Below are 12,944 nucleotides of genomic sequence, written 5' to 3' on the forward strand. Positions count from 1 at the left end.
ACCTGATGAAACCCCAAGGGTGGGCCTCCAAATCTGACTTACAGGAATCAATGTGAGAAGAACTGGTTATTTGTATTGTTTTTAAAATGATATAGTTCTTTGCTGATAGTTAAAAGAACACTTACCTCTTGTTATAAATTTGTGTGTATTGTCTTCTATTCCATTATATAAAGGTTTCTTTTAGCATTTTAGGCTGGATTCCTTTGGGGTGTACCAGGACCCCAGTATAACTAGAGGTCAGTGGCTAAAATTTTATTTTTCAATGATAGCCAATAAATAGTTCATCAAGTTACTAATGATGGTTAAACAAAAGAATAAAATAGGTTTTCTCTTTAAAAACTCAGCTTGAACATATATATTTCTATAAAACATTTGACAGGAATTCAGAACAGGGACCTGATGCTGGCCTTGCTCTAAACATGCTATGTGAACTTGGATAAGGCACCACTTTCTCTGGGCCTCAGTGTCCCCCCATGGAGTAAGAGGGTCAGACAGGTGATTTCTGAAGACCTCTCCAGCACTGAAAGTATCATGGTAAAGTACCAGGAGGTTACGAAATATCCCACAGTGTGGGAGGGAACAAATATGTCATGATTTTGTTCCAATTTAATCTGTTTCACATTTAGTATAGTCCAAACTGTGATAGGTCCTCTGTGGAACATAGATGACTCATTTCCTGTCCTAAGTGGGTCTTCTCTGAGGTGTGGAACAGATTCTTCCTTCAGATATCAAGCCAGCTACAGGGGTCGGATCTGCGGGCCTCTGGGCAAATTCTTCATGCTCTTATCTGTGTCAAATTAAGCCCAATAGTCAGTGCGGGCATGTGCGCGTGCGCGCGCGCGCACACACACACACACACACACACACACACACACACTCTTAAGGACACGACCTTTTAGAAGCGAGATGTTCCTGAAAAGTGTGCCCATCAAGTTTTTATAAACACAGTCACATTTGAGATGAAGTAGAGTTGTTGGCAATTGAGATAAAGACGAGGGTGAAACTTTTTGTAAGGTGACAGATGTCTTTTGTGTAAGTAATTAAGAAGGCTGGAGAAGCCCAGTGTATTTACCACTTCCTCTGGGGAGTCACCTCTGACTATTGTTGATTGCTGGTGGCTTCATTTATCTGCTTTCCCACTAACTCCTGCTCTGGTTTAAGAGCTGGACCCACATCAGAAAGTATATAAAATTACACTCTTAAATCCGCTGACACCTAAAATGTTGGAGCCAAAAGGAAACATTGGAATGTCAGATCTTCTCACCTCTCCTTTATCATTCATTCATTTGCTTCTTCACTCATTCATTTAAATATCTATTTAATGCCTACTATGTGTCAAGCACTGTGCTAAGCAGAAGACCAGAGTAAGAACGAGGCATAAAAGGCTCCTATCCTCAGAGAATAGGAGTGTGTGGGGAGAAGGGGAAGGCCATAAACAAGTAAACAAAGTTTGTGCTAGTCTATAGGTTAATGGATTGGGGAATTAGCGGTCAGGTGGGGAGAGCTACTTTAGATAGGATGGGACAGGCAGAGAAGATTTCTGTAAGGTGATGACATATAAACAGCCCTCTGAAGAATGAGAAGGAGCTAACCAGGGGGAATGCTGAGGCATGGAGGGAAGACATAGCCGGCCCAGGTGGATGGTGGGGAGGGTGAAGAACTTCAAAGCCCTAGAGGTGGGAAAGGTGTAAACATGGGGCTGGACAAGGGTTATTGCTGTAGGATGCAGGGAAGTGGATGGCTTAAGATTAATGTTGGAAGTGGGTATACAAGACTTGTGTCTGGATTGGACAAGGGGATTGAGAAGTAGGAAGGAAATCAAGGGTGACTTCTTATCTTTTAGCCTGAGAAGTGGGTGGAAGGTTATTTCTTGAAATGAGGAGAAGGCGAAACGCAACACAGCTTTGGGAGGAAATCCAAGAAACCTATTTTGGATGTAATGGCTTTGATACTCTTATTGGACACTGAAGCAGAGATGTTGGAGAAGGCACTGATTCTTCCTGAGAAACTCTCTAATTGTTTCAAAGGTGTTAGCTTTATCTCCTGACCTAGACCAAAATTCCCCTGAGGGCAGGCATGGCTTATATTTTGTATTTCTTCAGACTCCTCCAGAGAGTTCAGAGTGAAAGGAAAGTAAGAACATTTTCATATTCCCATGTTCCAGAATTAGATAGTGCTGGTGTGCTAAATGTGCTTATACTGGCTCACAAGAGCCAATTGCTAAAATTTCGGAAATGTTGCGAGCCAGTTGTGAGATCGTCCTTGCATTTGGCCATGGTGGGAGTACTCACACATGGAAGTTGGCAAGCTCTGCAAATCGGAACTTTTTTCTTCAGAGAGCCAGGTTATCAGTAAATCACAGTAAGACCCAGAATCACCAACTCAAGTGCCCCTAGAGGAAAGGAAGTTAACATCTCTAAGTACATATTGAATATATATATTCAGGTTATTATAAAACATTCAGTTCTCCTCTCAGCCTCCCCCATAAACATTTTAAGATTCACACGGGAGGAAAGCCCTGATGGACATTTTCCTTGAATTCATACAGCCTGGCTAAAGTTAAAGCCAAACATTCACCTCTAATTAGAGAGAGATGTATCCCCTCTGAAAGAGTAAAGCTCTAAGATGTCAGTTGCTGTTGTAAAGATTCCAGTTCAGTGTTGCTAGATCTTATGCTTTTTCAAGAGAAGCCTACATTTTAATGACAAACTTCCCAGCTGTTAAAAGTTGACTTAATAAAACACACACACACACACACACACACACACACACACAAAACAAATCGACTGTGGGCCAAACAAAACACTTGCCAAGTCTTCACTGGGCCCAAGGGCCACCAGTGTGCAATGCTGTTTGAAGTTCTTATAAATGGTCATCTGTCTATGGGAGGGGAGAGGGCTTCCCAGAATATGTCAGAAATCAACTTTCCTGTCAACCCTGGCATGTGGGAACCACTTCAGATTTATTTAAGAAATATTTTTTGGGTGTGTCTTGGTGGCTCAGTTGTTTTAAGTGTCCTGCTCTCGATTTCAGCTCAAGTCACGATCTCACGGTTCGTGGGATCGAGCCCCACATCAGGCTCCATGCTGACAGCATGGAGCCTGCTCGGGATTCTCTCTCTCCCTCTTTCTCTGCCCCTCTCCTGCTTGCTCTCACTCTCTTCCTCTCTCGAAAATAAATAAACTTTTAAAAAAAAGGAAAAAAAGAAATATTGTTTAAGGTACATGTGTTGTACTCCAGCATTGGTAGAGAAAGTGTACATAGTTTGTGTCTTTCCCACCTGGCCATGGGCCCCTCTAGGCAAGCACCATGATCATCACATCTTTGGATCGTCTAAGCAGGTAGTACTCAGGACTGCAAATAGGAGCCTGCTATGGAGGGGGCTTGAGAAATATCTTGGCCAGTCTCTTGAGGAAATTGGTGCCCAAAGACCAAAAGTCCCTTGCCCTTGACTTCAGTAGTAAATTAGTGGACTGGGACCGGAATCCAGATCTCTAAATGACAGACGCTAGGACTGGAAAGAAACTCTGGTTCTCGGGAAATATTTACTGAATTCATGGGTATGTGAAATAACGATAGAAGAATCTATGAATGTATGAACAAGTGAGTATAGTCTGAACTGACCAACTGGTTTGTAGAATACAGTTCAAAGTAAGAATCGTATGGGTTGGGACTTGGTTTCAGTTCTTCCAGTAACTACTGTGTTGCCCTTAGGCATGTCCTTTATATTCTCTGGTCATTGACTTTCTTATACATAAGCTCTCTGGTCTCTTAGTGTTGTTGCAAAAATCATAAGCTAATAGTAATAGTCATAATTATTGAGTGCTGTGTGCCAGCCATTGGGCTAAAGGATTTACTTGAATTTTGCCAATGCTTACACTAGATCTATGAAGTGAGCACTATTTTGTATTACTACTTTGTATTACCTCCATTTCAGAGATGGAGAAACAGATGCACAGCACTATAAGTAACCTGTCCATGTTCATACAATTTGTAAGTAACCAGTGGATGCACTTTTAAGAGAGGCATTTCAATCTAGAACTGTAATAGCAATAAAAGCACTATGAAAAATAGAAGGATGACACAAATGTAGGATCAGAACATTTTGGGGAGACTCAGCACTATTTCCTCCCTAAAGCTCTTGGAAAGGATGATGCTTGAGGTTGACATTCTTTTCTGCATTTCACACTGTAGAATTGAATCAATGTGTAGTTTGGGTTCAGTGACCTCTGAGGGGCATTTTAGACTAGTTCAGAGATCTGGTGTCTAACCCTGTTACTTTTTGGGGAGCCTTGAGCCAATTCTTTCAGTCTGTGTATAAGACCGACTTGAACACGTTGGAAGTTCTTCCATCTCTGAGAGTAAAAGGTTCTATGCAGAATTTAATACAAACCTGACATGAGTCAGGATTCTTTTGGGTTGAAAATTATAGAAACCTACCTCAAACCAGCCTAAAGCAAAGAGGGAGATTATTATTTTAGTAATTGAAAAGCTTATGAGTATTCTTTCTTTAGGCTTGCTTTTATCTAGGGGCTCAGAAAATATCATCAGGTTTCCATCTCTCCAGCTCCCTCCATATATGGGCAGAATAGTCATCTGTAAGACTTACATTCTGTCAGCTAAGTAAACCCAACTGCGGGAAAATAACCATCTGCCTTGGAAGCAGAAAAGTCATGGTGAGGCATTACATTGACTTGCTTTTGTGTCATATTTACCTTTATGGTGGTCTTCATCTTCCTGGGACATGGAGACAAGTCCTGGGACATATGTTTGCCTCTTTAGCTATGTGGGAAGAGTGTCTTGTGCAGAATACACGGGATGGGTTTCCCACTGAATGAGAACTTTCTGTAAGAGAAGAAAGAGAGCAGGTGCCAGGCAAGTAGAAACACAGAAGTTGACTCCAACCAGCTTCACCTCCCACTTAAAAGGAAGACTGACAGCATGGGCATCCTGGCTCTGAACCTTCAGCTCAGAATCACAAGCTGTGTTGTCGTTGCTTCTCAGTATTAGAAACACGCCTTGTCTCTTGGAAAATTTCCTCCATCTTCAGGGACATTTGGACTCAAACAGGGACATCAGTGAATGTCATGGAGTCATTATTTTGCCTTGTGGTTACAGCTCCTCAGAGAAATATATGCAGCGATGATCTCAACACAGGTAATAAATTAGGAAATAAATGATCAGGCTGGAGCAAAGTTTGCCAGAGCTGTATTAATTTATGAGGACTCCACCAATTAGGCAACTTGGCTAATGCCTCTGATTTAAACTGAATACCCCTGGTTTGTACTGGAGAGGGTTATCTGCCCCTTTGCCTCTTTTAGCTGGCACAAGTAGTTACTTGTGCTAATCAGCACTGAGGGAAAGGGGCAGAGGGCAAAGGGACAGGAAATACCCACCAGCAAGTGATGACAAAACCTCTCCTGTGCAGTGACTCCTACGAGGCTAATGGACAGAAAAGAATTTGATCAGCCCTCCACTCAAAAGCATCTACATTTACGGTTTGGGGACTCATAGCTTGCTAGAGCTGGAAGAATGTTTAGACATTACCTAAAACTCTTTTATTTCACAGCTGAAGAACTGAGGCCCGGGGAGGGGAAATAACTTGGTCAAGGTAGTGCTGCAAAGTAGGAGCTAAACTGGAATTCAAACCCAACGGTGCTTATTCATTTTCCAGGCACTCGTTCCTGCATGGCAAGTTCCCTTTGGTTTTGCCCTCAGGATTCTGGTAAACAATTTGAATTATGGAAACTTTGCCCATGAGGAAGCTTCATTTCATTTGCTCTTACCTGCAAAGAAGAGAAATAAGACGTAGCTAGTGCAATGCCCGAGACTTAAATATTCTTAACTCTCACTTCTTCAAGTTGGAGGGGCGAAGGGATAGCTAGGGACTAGGGACTCCTCAACATTAGAAAATCCAAAGGGGATTCATGAGTTTCTGAAAGGCAGTGAAGGGAGGTAAGTTATGTTTACTTCCCTAAGTATATTTGTGTTTAGTTAGTGTTTAAAGAATGCTAAAGGAGGGGTTTAGGGATCTAAATTCCACTCGGATGTGGGTCTCGATGGGTAATCTCAGCAACCTATTCTCTCTGGGTTTTGGAATTCTCATTTGTAGATGTAGCTGATTCTTTAAGACCCTGGTCAACCTCAGGCTTTAGGGTATTGGGGGAGGGGTGTTCTAAAATTTTTGCTGCGCTTCGAGCATCATTGTTATAGATAGAGAAGGAACTTTTTGGATGGAAGGTGGCCAACCTGAAGCCAGTCTGTGTTTGCAAATTAACCATCCTCTTTGTTAACCTGGCCCAGTGGGACAAGTACAGGGCCCAGAGTCCAGGACTCAGCTGTGCCTCCCTTTGCCCCATAACCTTGAGCAAATCCTTGACTTTCTCTAGGGCTCTTTTTAAAAGTGGGATTGACGTCTTTGCATGCTTGTCTCATAAGGCTGGTGCATGGAGATAAAGGATATAGTAATACTGAGTTTGCCCTTGGTGACTGAGAACAATGTAAAAACAAGCTGTAGAACTAGTCGGAAGTTCAATGTAGCTGAGACAACACCAAGGGAACCGAAATTGCTTTTTCTCAAGGGCACGTGTTTTCCCAATAATACTGCAAGTTGAAACAAGGCTTAATAAAATAGCCCTATACCCAGTTTGCCTGGGGTAGTCCTATTTGCTGTGGTCATCCTGGTATAATTATTGATAATGCACTTTTTTCACTTTCAAAAGTGTCTCATTCTATCCAACCTCTTCATTTTACCTACTGGAGGTAGGCAAGACTCAGAGAGTGGAGGCTCAGAGAAGAGAAACGACTTCTTCAATTCAGCCAGGGTTTGCCCAGAGCCTAGACTCTGCAAACCCCTTCTCTTTGTACCGGGAACGAAAGGGGAGGGGAATACAGGGTGAGAGAATGGCTCCCTTTGTGTGCTTTCCAGATTCTTGAAGCAACTTCTTAGCAGGAACAGCCCCACCTCTCTCTTGATTTCCTGGAAAGTGATCTGCAATACTGTACCTGCCATGCCTCTGAGGGAGCTGGGGGGTGGGAGGCAGGGGGGGGAGATGGAGCAAACATAACAGGATCCTGGAAAAGGAAGTTTTTATTCTCTTCTCTACACATAAGAACCACCCCAAGGGGAGAACCGCTGCTTATTAACAACTGGCCCTTATTTAGGCACGTAGGTTTTTTTTCTGTTGCTATCATTCATAAAGCACTTTCTGGGTTTTTTTTTTTTTTTTGATGTTTATTTATTTTTGAGAGAGAGACAGACAGACAGAGCACAAGCAGAGGAGGGGCAGAGAGACAGAGCGAGACACAGAATCTGAAGCAGGCTCCGGGCTCTGAGCTGTCAGCACAGCCTGACGTGGGGCTCGAACTCACGAACTGCAAGATCATAACCTGAGCCGAAGTCAGATGCTTAGCCGACTGAGCTACCCAGGCGCCCCTCATAAAGCACTTTCATATTCATAATCTTAATTGATCTAATCCTCACTGCCTTTGGAAATGATCTTGGAGGCATCATGAGTCTCATTTTGTAGTGAGAAAACTAAGACCTATGGAGACAGCTGGCTTGCTCTAGGTTTTGTACTAAGTACAGTTGGGAACAGAGCTTGGTTTCCTGTCTCCTGGCCCAGTATTCCTTCTACCCCTTGCTCCTGGCAGCGTCTACCCTTAGGCATCTTCTAGGAGGAACCTCATTATAGCGAGGCTCATATATAGAGGCTCATCCTCTTGGATGAGCCCAGGGCAGATCCACCTTAAATCCTGAATTTGGCTCTGTGTCAAACGGTGTTAGAACACAATTTGTGATCAACTGTGGGCTTCGTTCTACAAACATCATTTCTGAGAAATTGAGTGTGTGGATGGAGAACAGGGTATTTCATCCTGGGATAAGATTTTTCTCTTTAAAATTGTTGCTAAGATCATGGGGGAATAGAGTCTCACTACAGTACTTAACTCTGCTGTGCTTGCAAATCACTGACCCGACAATTTGCAGAATCCCCATTTCAGAAAGATTTGTTCTGGTTCAGACTGAAGTTCTTTATTTGGAACTCGACACGTCCCAGACTTATAAGAACTCTGCTTAACAAGATTTGCAGCTTCCTCCATCATCTGTCTGCCCTAAGTAGGCAGTGATGCAGGGGCAAGGGCTTTGGTGGACAAGAGGGACCCCAGGTGTGGTCTTGATCATGCATGTGGCTCAGTTGAGGGTCAGGAAAGCGACTTTCCTTTTAAGGAGCCCAGTTTCCTCAGCTGTCAAGTGTTGAGACTGGATTAATCAGTGCACAAAAGCCCCTGGATACTTTTTTTCTGAGAAAGCTACGGGGACCTCACCTGTATAAATGGTGGAAGAGGTGGGGCTGAGGGCTCGGAGCCCCTTCATTCAATCCATTCGTGTGGCCTGGTGACTTCGGCACGGATGTCAGTGTAGAAACCATTGGATAATTTCCGAAGGCCCTTTTAGCCCTGACACTGGCACCGAAAGAGCAGTACCGTCGTAGTGACAGATGTCAAGCCCCTGAGGAGTTGCAGTGAGCACGGAATTCATGATGCGGAATGAGGTAGACAGGGAAAGGGGTTGTGATGGCATAATAAAGAGGAGAGTTTGGGGTGGACGTACATGATACAGGTGCACTGTCCTTTCTAGTTTACAAAGTACTTGCGCATCCGTTGTCTCTTTCGAGCTTGCCCAACACCGGGCATTCAGGTGTTTACCCAACGATCTGGCCTGCAGCACCGATCAGGTGCCTGGTTCGAGGCAGAGCTCAGGAATACAAAGACGAAGAGGAGACCTTTTCAGCCTCGAGGTGCTCATCATCCATAAAGGAAAAGGCAGGTACACGAGTACGGTAATTGCCAAACAGAAAGGCTCTGAGAGAGGTGCACGCGAACGCTGAGAGAGGAGAGAAAGACACGACTCGCTTTTCCTGGGGAAGGAGGACTGGGGTCATTCCCTGTGCACCAAGCTCTGACCTCCTGAGAAAACATGGCGCGCAGCAGGGGTAGGGGAGGAGTCTGGAGGGCCTGGCCCTGGGGTAGCAGAGGTGAAGCTGGAAGGCAGTCTGGCTGGGCAGGGCTTTGAATGCAATGCAAAGAATTTAGACCCTGTGGCAGTTAGCATCTCTGTTTTCCAGATGAGGAAACAGGCTCACCGAAGTCAGGACCTTGGCTTTAGCCACACGCCGGGGTGAGGGAACTGCGGGGCCGACCAAGGCTTGCGTCCGTCCGGTTGCTCTGTCTGCTACCCTGTGCTGCCTCCAGCAGGCCTGAGCTGAGGCAGGCCCTGCGTGGGAGAGGCCTTGGGGCTGTTTATCCCGTTTGGTGGGACTGGCTCTGGCAGGCCACGGAGGTGGGTGGGGTGGGGGCCTCGGAGGGGAGGAGGGGCCTGACAACAAGGGCTACATTCAAGGCCTGCACTGGAGCCGGCCGAGGAGAATGGAAAGCTACAGTCTGTCGGAGCGTCCAGCCTTGGCAAGGCGGCCGGGGCCTTATAAGGAAATGTTGTTCTCTGTGAGCCAGTGGGGCTGGGACGGAGCCCTGTGCCCACAGGACAGAGCTGCCCTTGTGGTGGTAGGGGTTGGGGGTGCCACCCGCCCCTGCGCTGGGAGCCGGGGCTCTCAATGGGCCACTTCTGCGGGCTCAGCATTCCCTCGCAGCCCCCGGTGCGTGCGGCCCCCACCCCCTCCATGCCCTCCCACTCCCCCCTGCCCTGGGCTGATTGGAGGAAAGGAAAAAAACAAAACAAAACAAAGACTTGGCCAGATCCCAGGCCTCGTTGCTGTTTGATGCCGAATTACCCAGAAAGCAGGCTCAAGGCGAAATCTGTCTCTTTTCCCTGAAGGATGCTTGAGTAAAGGGATCCCTCTTTGCCCTCTTTCCCTACTGCTGCACCCTCGTCTGTCTCCTCCTCCTTGTGACCGCAGAACGCCCAGGCCGGGCCCTGTCCTGTGCAGAAAGGCAGGATCCGAGACAGTGGGGAGGAGGAAGCCTTGTGTGGGGCCTTTTTCACGTCCCCACCGGAGGGCACAAGACTCTGGGACACTCCTAGGAGAAGGGCGACTCCCTTCAGAACACCTTACCTCTGCCCAGCAGGCCAGAGGCCTCAGAGATACAGGAGGGCCAGAGGAAAAACACAGCCCGCCCAGAAAGCAACAACAGAACAGACTGTCAGCATTAGTCAGCTCCTGGAAGGAGTGCCTTGCCACAGTGTGCCGTGAGGGCTGATTTAAAGCATTGATCGCTACGGGATCTCCCTGAACCTGAGATTATGATAGGAGCAGAAAAAGATGCTTAGGGTGGCCTTTAGCTATGCCTATTTGGAGACTCGTAGACACATGAAACCCTGGAGTCGCAAGGAAACAGGTCAGCCAGCCCAGCTCTCCACCTCGAACAAACGTGGCAGAACTGGAGCCAGTCTGTGCTCTCCTAGTGACCGCGAACTTGGTCCCTCGAGTCGGTCGCCAGTATTGACAGGTGACGCCCTGTGTGTCAGCCATGAGGCGCCACCCCGAAGGCAGGCTCTGAGAAGCACACAAGGAACAAAATGCAAAGGAGGAAACGGCAGAAACACAGAGAAGAGGCTCTTCCGGTGGGGAAGAGAGGGAGCTTGCTCTTGACCAGATGCACAGAGCAGTGGACAAGAAAGGGTCTTGTCAAAGAGATGGAGAGATGGCATGTGGGGTGAAGAAAGGCTGAGCTCACAGAGCAACCTCTGAGAGCTGGGAAGGTGGGGAAGTGGCTCCCGGGGGACAGGTGACACCAGCCAGCCCAGGATGGTGGGAAAGCTAGGGGCTTCCTGGGTGGTGGAGAGGCGGGCGGGCATGGGAGGTGTGTAAGGCTGGCGAAGGAGGGAGCTATGGTCAGAAGACGGGTGAGCAGCAGAGTTTGAAGGCCCTGGATGCCAGAGGGAAGAGGAGATTCTAGTAAAAGACGGCCAGGAGCCACTGGAGTTCTGAGCCTCGGGGAGCTGTGGCCAGCGCAGTGATTCAGGCAACACGACGTGACAGCACCTGCAGGAATAACGGAGGGAGAGGCGTCCTTTTCAGGCTTCACTGCCTGGAAAGTGCTCCTTCCCCAAACAGAGCTCTGGGGGTCATATTCCCCACCCGGGGTCTCTGGAGGCCCAGCTAGACCCCAGGATTTCAGGTGCTGTGGGAACAGCCAGTGACCGTTTCCCCCCGGGGACGATTAGGCCTGGCCGCTTTGGTTCATTTCTCCTTTTGAGTTGGCGCGTTTTGTACACAAAGTCATTCTGTTCAGATGCAGTTAAGAAACCCAGTCTTCAGTCCTTTTTGGCAGAAGGTTATGAAAAAGGACCCTGGGTCAAAGGGCAAAGACACAGGGATGCCATCTCCTCTCCGAGAGCCTGCTCCTCTTTGGGCATCCGCTGGTCTCACACCTGTGCTTGTCACAACCCTGAGAACAGACAGGGTGGTCTCCTCTCTGTTCTCCAAGGAGCTCCTTGGGGCTCTGGCCCTGGGGTCCCGTCACTCAGGCCACACAGGCTCTGAAGCAGGACTATGAAGGGGCCTGAGCTTGCTCCTCGAGCCTGGTTCCCGCCTCGTGGTGGTCATGAGTCTGAACTAGAGCAGCTGATGCTCTGAATCTCAGTAGCTTCCCACCAAGTTTTCCTTTACTCCGCAAGGTGGATGCAGACCCCTGAGGCCACAGAGATACAGTGCCAGTCATGGAACTGGCCGCTGTCTTGACCCTCCAGTAGGTAGGGTTCATTTTGAATTTGTGAGAGGTGAGCATGAATTGATTGCTTCCTTTTAAGGGCACATGTGAGCATTTGATGGTGAGATACTTTCTTGACTCTAAAAAGTGAATTTCAAACAACAAACCTGGATGACGGGGACAGTCTTATGACACAAGGCAGGACTCTTCCTCTACCTTTTAATTTTTACCACCAGCACTTAAATCATCTGCTAGGCTCAGTTGTCGATTCAGAGAAATGCTGTGAGCAAATTTCCTTGGTAGAGTTTCTTTTTATTTAATTGTAACTAACCATTCATCATTCACCCATTATTTGGTTTGGTAATGAGTAGTTAAAAAAAAAAAATAGGTAAGTGTAAAGGGAATGCAGTACAAGTCTTCCTCTGACCCTTTCCCCAGCCATCCTGTTGTCCTCCCCCAAAGCAGCCTATGTTACTATTTTCCTGTGTTTCCTTCTCCTCCGTGATGCTTTTATGGAAATAATTATCAAGGACTTTCCTCCCCCAGTACCCATAGCTCGTTCAGAAAGATGCAAGCTTGTCCAAACAAAATTCTCTAGGAGTATTTCCTCTCCCAGGCTTGCCTGCTTGGGATGGAGAACCTGATTCTAGATGTCAGATGGACCTCACCTGATCCAGCTGTCTACAGAGCGATCCTTGATGGATGTCCTTGAGCTCAGCACTTTATGATAATGTGCTAAGGATGCCTGAGCACACTCTCTGGAATTAGATTTAAGTACCATCCCCAGAATGACCTTATAGGAAATGAATCATCCAGACACTGTATTCTGAGTTCAGGTGCCAGATTAAGAAGGCTCTGAGGGGGATCTGCCACATAGGTTGCTAGGGCTAAAGAAAGAGTCTCCATGGGCCATATTTTTCTGGTTCCTTGTGGTCTGATCTGAACTGAAATGCCTGTCACTGATCTAGATCTTTACTGACTGATCACAGAGAAATCTTAGTCTGTGCTTGCTTAACCTGGGACTGGAGCTCCACTAATGCTGCAGCTGCTCACTGATCACACTGGAGCACTGCCTGGCTCACTGATCATGCAGGAGCACTGCCTGGCTCACTGATCACACTGGAGCACTGCCTGGCTCACTGATCACTTAGGAGCACTTCCTGGCTCACTGATCACGCAGGAGCACTGCCTGGCTCACTGATCACGCAGGAGCATTGCCTGGCTCACTGATCACGCAGGAGCACTTCCTGGCTCACTGATCACATAGGAGCACTGCC

General features: G+C 47.0%; 1 long non-coding RNA gene across 1 annotated transcript; it reads right to left on the reverse strand.

Annotated features, from left to right (window-relative positions):
- Positions 1-1,084: 1,084 nt before the first annotated feature.
- On the reverse strand, positions 1,085-8,717 carry LOC132683510 (uncharacterized). The gene is made up of 4 exons (XR_009612265.3): positions 8,326-8,717; positions 4,716-4,845; positions 2,292-2,392; positions 1,085-1,215 (listed from the first exon to the last, which is right to left on the reverse strand). It is a non-coding gene; the product is annotated as an uncharacterized LOC132683510 (long non-coding RNA).
- Between the last annotated feature and the right edge of the window lie 4,227 nt (positions 8,718-12,944).

Source organism: Panthera onca, chromosome C2 (genome assembly GCF_046562875.1).
Source record: "Panthera onca isolate mPanOnc1 chromosome C2, mPanOnc1 haplotype 2, whole genome shotgun sequence".
In the NCBI taxonomy this organism is placed as follows: domain Eukaryota; kingdom Metazoa; phylum Chordata; class Mammalia; order Carnivora; family Felidae; genus Panthera; species Panthera onca.